Source organism: Cebus imitator, unplaced genomic scaffold (genome assembly GCF_001604975.1).
Source record: "Cebus imitator isolate Cc_AM_T3 unplaced genomic scaffold, Cebus_imitator-1.0 Scaffold87, whole genome shotgun sequence".
Taxonomy (NCBI): Eukaryota; Metazoa; Chordata; class Mammalia; order Primates; family Cebidae; genus Cebus; species Cebus imitator.
The window spans coordinates 1,042,751-1,050,446 of record NW_016107402.1 but is presented as its reverse complement, the minus strand read 5'-3'; positions in this window follow the sequence as shown (position 1 = coordinate 1,050,446).

The window sequence follows — 7,696 nt, the reverse complement described above, 5'->3', positions numbered from 1 at the left end:
GAGTCTTACTCTGTCACCCAGGCTGGAGTGAAATGGTGCGATCTCAGCCCAGGCTGGAGTGCAATGGCATGATCTTGGCTCACTGCAACCTACACCTTCCAGGTTCAAGCGATTCTCTTGCTTCAGCCTTCCATGTAGCGGGGATTACAGGTGCACATCACCACACCTGGCTAATTTTTGTATTTTTAGTAGAGACAGGGTTTTGCCATGTTGGTCAGGCTGGTCTCAAACTCCTCACCTCAGGTGATCCACCCACCTCAGCCTCCCAAAGTGCTGGGATTACAGGTGTGAGCCACTGTGCCCACTGCCAGCCCATTTTTCATATGGGAAATGGAGTCATGGATTAGTGAAGCAACTTGCTCAAGGTCACACAACTAGTTAGTGGTGGATCGGGGATTTAAATGCAGACAGTGAGGTTTCAGGGCCTTGCTGCCAGGCTACATGCTGCCAACCAGGCTGCATGAGCTGGTATTTGAAACTTCTTAGGCTCTTCAACAGAAATTTGGAAGCTTCATACTATGGAAGTGGTGGGAACAGCCTGAATTCGGGACAGAAATCCCCAAGGTTCAGAGGGGTTCTTGGGCAAAAGGAAAATCCCTTCCATTCCCCAGTGTTGGAGTTTAGCATGTCTCACCCCAACACTTTTCAGATGAGCCATCATTTGGACCTACTCAGAACTCAGATGAAGCATTTAACAACTTCACACACTGGAGGGGAAGGACAGTTATGGGAGACCTGGATTAGCTGGGCAGTGCCAGGCCTGTTTCCAGGATCACTGGAAGAGAGCAACCACCAAGCACATGTGGCCCCTGGGGATAGGCCTGGGAAAAGGAGAGAACTGTAGGAGGCCAAGGGAAAGAGGGTACAGAGGCCACAACCCTGGGCTGGGACTCTTGAGGGTCCTGCTTGGAAGCAACCCACTGTGTGGCCTCAAGCAGTCAGTGTACTTCCCCGAACCTCTGTTTCCTCTTCCGGCTATTCCCACTGCTTCCACGCACGATGGGTTGTTTTGTTTTGTTTTTTAATTTTTTATCTCCATAGGGTACTGGGGAGCAGGTGGTGTTTGGTAACAGAAGTTCTTTAGTGGTGGTGTGTGAGATTTTGCTGTACCCATCGCCTGAGCAGTGTATACTGCACCCAATTTGTAGTCTTTTATCTCTCACCCCCTTCCCACCCAAATACTTTTTTGTTTGTTTTTGAGACAGAGTCTCACTCTGTTGCCCAGGTTGGAGTGCAGTGGCGCGATCTCAGCTCACTGTAATCTCCACTTCCTGGGTTCAAGCAATTCTCCTGCCTCAGCCTCCCAAGTATCTGGGACTACAGGTGCACGCCACCACCATACCCAGCTAATTTTTGTATATTTTTAGTAGAGATGGAGTTTAACCATGTTGGCCAGGGTCTCAAACTCCTTGCCTCAAGTGATCTGCCCGCTTCAGCCTCCCAAAGTTCTGGGATTACAGGCATGAGCCACCACGCCCAGCGTGATATTTCCAATGCCTGACCAATGCCTAGGATGAGGAAATGCAGGCAAGGTGTTTGACCTTGCTCAAGGTCACATGGCTAAGAAGCGAGGAGCCTGGACACAAACCCAGGTTCTCATCCCACTTATCCCAGTCCTTCCCACACTCAAGGCCCAGCTCTCGCACTAAGCCAGCCTCCCAGAGAAGGTGACTAGCTTGTTCTCAAGTGGCCTTTCTCCCTACCTGCTCTAGGCCACCCCAAGATCCCCATCAGGGCCAGAACTAGGTACCATCCCCTCACCCAGCCCAACCCACTGCTGGGCACTCAACAGGATGGGCTTGTGAAGGGTGGATGCAACTATTTCCCTGAAAAAGAACAAAAACCAACCTGGCATTTGCAGCTTCAGCTGTCGGGCTGGCAAGAGCCACTTCAGTTAACTTCTGAAATAATTAATATCAGTGCTTGTCTAATCTCACTTCAGGTGTGAGGAGCAAAAAACAAGGGGGAGAGTTGCTCCCTGTGCCCCACGAGGGACTTAGAGGGCTATTTTTTTTTTTTTTTTTTTGAGACGGAATCTTGCTCTGTCACCAGGCTGGAGTGCAGTGACGTGATCTCAGCTCACTGCAACCTCCGCCTCCCGGGTTCAAGCAATTCTCCTGCCTCAGCCTCTGGAGTAGCTGGGACTACAGGCACGTGCCACCACACCTGGCTAATTTTTGTGTTTTTAGTAGAGACGGGGTTTCACCATGTTGGCCAGGATGGTCTTGATCTCCTGGTCTTGTGATCCCCCCTGCTTTGGCCTCCCAAAGTCCTGGGATTACAGGCGTGAGCCACTGTACACAGCCTAGAGGGCTATTTTTATAAACTGGGCCTTAGAGCCTTTGCTGAGCCAGCCCCTTGATTCTTGCTTTTTGGGCTTCAAGATGGCATTCAGTTGGCCCACAGCTCTCACTGAACCAGCTGGTCGTGTTATCACCTGGAAGAGACTACTCTAGACAGGCTTTCCCTCATACTTAGGCCCACACACTCCCACACAAATGCACATGCATGCAGTGTCCATCCAGCTGCCATCATGAGGTTACTCCAGGATTATAGCCCATTCAGGACAGAGCCATTGCTGTGACCTCACACTGCCGCCTCCCACTTGCTGTGACCCCAGGGAGCCTAAGGCCAGTGGCTTCAGATGTGGCATCCACCCTGTGCCAGGCTCATTGGCGGCATCATGCCTCTCACAAAATCTTCACCGAGAGGCGCTTACTCGCCCTCACCCCCATTTTCCAGATGAGGAGACTGAGGCTTAGAGAAGTTAAATCATCTGCTCAGAATCCCATACATAGTATGTGGCAGAGACAGAGTTGAAGACAAGGTCTCTGGGACCCTGGTGCACATAACCAGTAAATCAGTCCAAGAAAGCCAGCAGGTTAATGGAAACCAAACTGGCTGGAGATCCCACTAGGGCTAACCATATGAAACTCAACCCAGCCCTTCACAGTATGTGGCAATGAAGTGTCACAGGGATGTCACTGAGGAATGAAGTCCTACAACCGTCTACTCCTGCCAAAATTACAAAAATGTGACTCTCAGGGGCCAGAACAGAACTGATACCTAGGCAGCCGTGTGGGGCTGGAAGCACCTCTGCCCAGTCTGCCTCCTTGAGGGCAGAGGCTGGCACTGGGTTCCAGGAGCCTCCATGCCTCCCCCTGTTCCTGTCTCTCCCATTCTGTTTCCCAAAACACCCCTTCTCCCCCGATCTCTTTCACATCCTGGGAAGTCTGCATGTTTCTCACCTGTGCAGGAAGGTGCTTAGAGAGCCAAGGCTGTTGGGTTAAAAATACAAAACCTGTTCTGAGGACAGGGAAAGCAATGTCCAACCTGCACAGTAGGTCTCAGATTGACAAGAGAAGCTCTTCCTGCTGTGTGTGAGATGCTGAGAATTTGCATGAAAATCTTCCAGTCCAGGATCCTCAGCTCAAAATTAATTAAGCATTGTGACAACAAACAAACAGAAACCACGGCAATTTGTTTTTAATACTGTTTTTTAAATTATGAAAGTTATGCATGGTCATGTGTAAAAAACACTTTTTTTGTTTGTTTTTGTATTTTGAGACTGAATCTCCCTCTGTTGCCCAGGCTGGAGTGCAATGACAGGATCTCTGCTCACTGCAACCTCTGCCTCCTGGGTTCAAGCGATTCTTCTGCCTCAGCCTCCTAAGTAGCTGGGATTACAGGCGAGTACCACCATGCCCAGCTAATTTTTGTATTTATAGTAGAGATGGGGTTTCACCATGTTGGTCAGGCTGGTCTCGAACTCCTGACCTTGTGATTCCCCTGCCTCGGCCTCCTAAAGTGCTGGGATTACAGGCATGAGCTACCAGGCCTGACCTTTTCTTTTCTTTTCTTTCTTTCTTTCATTTTTCTTTTTCTTTTTAGTTTAGTTTTGTTTGAGATGGGGTTTTGTACTGTGACCTAGCCTGGAGTGCATTGGTACAATTATAGCTCACTGAAGCCCTGAACTGCTAAGCTCAAGTGATCCCCTGCCTCAGCCTCTTGAGTAGTTGGAACTACAGCCTCGAGCCACCATGCCTGGCTAGTTTTTAAAGTTTTTTGTAGAGATGGGATCTCACCATGTTGTCCAGGGACCTCAAACATCCTCCCACCTTACCCTCCCAATGTGCTGGAGTTACAGATGTGAGCCACTGCACCTGGCCAATCCTTTTTTAATGCCTAAACAAAGATATGTGCGTGTGTGTGTGTAGAGTGTTAGGATGTTTTGTTCCTTTACTTTGCTTTCTGTTCTTTTACTACAAAAAGAATCATTCTATAGTATTCTGAAATATACTTCTTTTCATTTAACAATATATAGCGGACAGCTTTCTTGGATTGATTTACTGGTTATATGCACCAGAGTCCCAGATATATTTAGATCTGTTAATTAATCTACAGTTTTAATAAGTAATACATTCACATGATTCAAAATTCCAGAGGTACACAAGAATATTAAAAAATGAGGCTCCCTCTCACCTGTACCCCAGGTACCCGGTTAGCTCCCCAAAAGCTTCCAGTGTTACCTTTTTTTTTTTTTTTTTTTGAGATGGAGTCTCGCTCTGTTGCCAGGCTGGAGTGCAGTGGCGCATTCTCGGCTCACTGCAACCTCGGACTCCCTGGTTCAAGTGATTCTCCTGCCTCAGCCTCCCAAGTAGCTGGGATTATAGGCACACGCCACTACGCCCAACTAATTTTTGTATTTTCAGTAGAGATGAGGTTTCACCATGTTGGCCAGGATGATCTTGATCTCCTGACCTCATGATCTGCCTTCCTCAGCCTCCCAAAGTGCTGGGATTACAGGCATGAGCCACCACGCCCAGCCCACTGTTACCTTTCTTATGCATCCTTCCAGGGCTGCCTTAAGCATGGATAAACCCCTCCCATTTTACATAACAGGACATACTATACGTCTTGTACATATAATAGTTACTGTTCTGCACCTTGCATTTTTTTTTTTTGAGACAGGGCCTTAAAGGCCCATAATTGTGCCATTGCACTCTAGGCCCAGACTTAAGAGTGCAGTGGCATGATCATGGCTCACTGCAGCCTCGACTTCCTGGGCTCAAGCAGTTCTCCTTCCTTTGCCTCCCAAGTAGCTGGGACTACAGGGGTGTGCCATCACACGTGGCTGATTTTTACAAAGTTTTTGGAGACATGGGATTTTGCCATGTTGCCCAGGCTGGTCTCAAACTCCTAGGCTCAAAAGATTTGACCACCTTGCCCTACCAAATTCCTGGGATTATAGGCGTGAGCTACCGCACCCAGCGTACACCTTGCTTTTTTTACTGTAATAACTTATCCTAGAGGCCATTCATATCCACATGCAACATTTCATTCTTTTTAGTAGCTAGCAACATCCTATGTAAGATATGTAGACTCATTCATTCAGCTTTCTCTCACTGGTGGCCTTGTAGCTAGTGTCTAGTTTTTTTGCTTGTTGCGGTTATGAGGAGTGCTTCTGTGAGTCTCCTTGCACATGTATCTTTAATGAAAGCACTCATACTTTTACTTCCTGGAGGTAGAATTCTGTGTCAAAAAGTATGCATTTTAATTTTTAATAATGTAGTTATTGATTATGCATGTTTTAAATTTTAATAAATCATGTCAGATTATTTTCTCAAAGATTGTAGCAAGCTTTAAAGGGTGGCGATGTGTGAATTGTATTTCAATTTTTTTAAAGAAAATGTAGGCAATATAGCGAGACTGTTGAACTCCTACAATAACAAAAATATTAGCTGGGCATGTAGTGCATGCCTGTAGTCCCAGCTACTCAGGAGGCTGAGGTGGGAGGCTCGCTAGAGCCCAGGGGTTTGAGGACGCAGTGCACGTGATGATGCCAGTGAGTAGCCCTGTATTTTATGCTGGGCATCACAGGGAGACTCTATCTCTAAAGAATAAAGGTTGTAGGGTTGTAGCAATGTGTTGTTCATTAGCACTTCCCCATATATTACTAATTGTTTAAATTGTTGTCAGTACTGTAAGAGAAAAGCAGTATCTCCTGATTCTAAATGTGTATTCCCTGACCTCCGTATGAGGATGAGCACCGTGTTGTAAGTGTTTTGGTCACTTGCAGTCAACTTCTATGAATTATTTGTGTCCTTTGCCTATTTTTCTAGTGGGTTCTTTGTCTTCCTATGCACTTTTTTTTTCTTGAGGAGTCTCCCAGGCTGGAGTGCAGGGGTGTGATCTCAGCTCACTGCACCTCTGCCTCCCAGGTTCAAGTGATTCTTGGGCCTCAGCCTCCTGAGTAGCTGGGATTACAGGCATGTGCCACCATGCCCAGCTAATTTTGGTGTGTGTTTTTGTTTGTTGGTTGGTTGGTTTGTTTCTTGAGACAGAATCTCACTGTGTCACCCAGGCTGGAGTGCAGTGGTGTGATCTCGATTCACCACAACCACCACTTCCCAGGTTCAAACAGTTCTGCCTCAGCCTTTCAAGTAGCTGGGATTACAGGTGCCCTCCACCATGCCTGGCTACTTTTTGTATTTTTAGTAGAGATGGGGTTTCACTATGTTGGCCAGGCTGGTCTCAAACTTCTGACCTCAGGTGATCCACCTGCGTCGGTCTCCCTAAGTGCTGGGATTACAGGTGTGAGCCACTGCGCCCCAACTAATTTTTGAATTTTTAGTAGAGATAGGGTTTCACTATGTTGACCAGGCTGGCCCCAAACTCCTGAACTCAGATGATCCGCCTGCCTCTGCCTCCCTAAGTGCTAGGATTGCAGGCGTGAGTCACCTTCCCCAGCCCCTATGCACTTCTTAGGATAATTCTTTTTTTTTTTTTGAGACGGAGTTTCGCTCTTGTTGCCCAGGCTGGAGTGCAGTGGCGCGATCTCGGCTCACCGCAACCTCTGCCTCCTGGGCTCAGGCAATTCTCCTGCCTCAGCCTCCTGAGTAGCTGGGATTACAGGCATGCGCCACCATGCCCAGCTGATTTTTTTTTTGTATTTTTAGTAGAGACGGGGTTTCACTATGTTGACCAGGATGGTCTCGATCTCTTGACCTCGTGATCCACCAGCCTGGGCCTTCCAAAGTGCTGGGATTACAGGCGTGAGCCACCGCGCCAGGCCAGGATAATTCTTTGCATGAACCCTTTGTTTTGTGTGGAAATATTTGTCTCTAATCTGTTACTTTGCCTTTGTTTATAATGTCATTGCCATAAAGAAAAATTTATTTTCTGCATAGTCAAATCTGTCAAGCATAATATTTTAAGAAAAAGAAATTTATTTTTATCTGTAAAAATACACATTTTTAATTTAGATAGTGTAATTTCTATGAGTGTTGATTTTGCTTGCTAGCCATATGCTTTACTATTCCAGGTAAAGTGGAAAATAGAAAATAACCATCAGTTGATAACATCAAGCTTGCCTACATTCCTTTGTTTCAAAGGACTTTGCTGCCTCCAGATGATGATGATGGTGATGAGGAAAACACCTCTCCTGTTCCAGGTGCTGTGCTAGACTCTTCACACACATTATCTCACTTCATCCTTACATCAGCCTTTGGAGGTCAGGTTTTTTGGTTTTTTTTTAACTTATTTATTTATTTTGAGACAGGATCTGGCTCTGTTGCCCAGGCTGGTGTCCAGTGGCACAGTCATAGCTCACTACAACCTTGAATTCCTGGGCTCAAGTGATCCTCCCACCTCAGCCTCCTGAGTAGCTGGGACTACAGGCACGTGCCACCACACC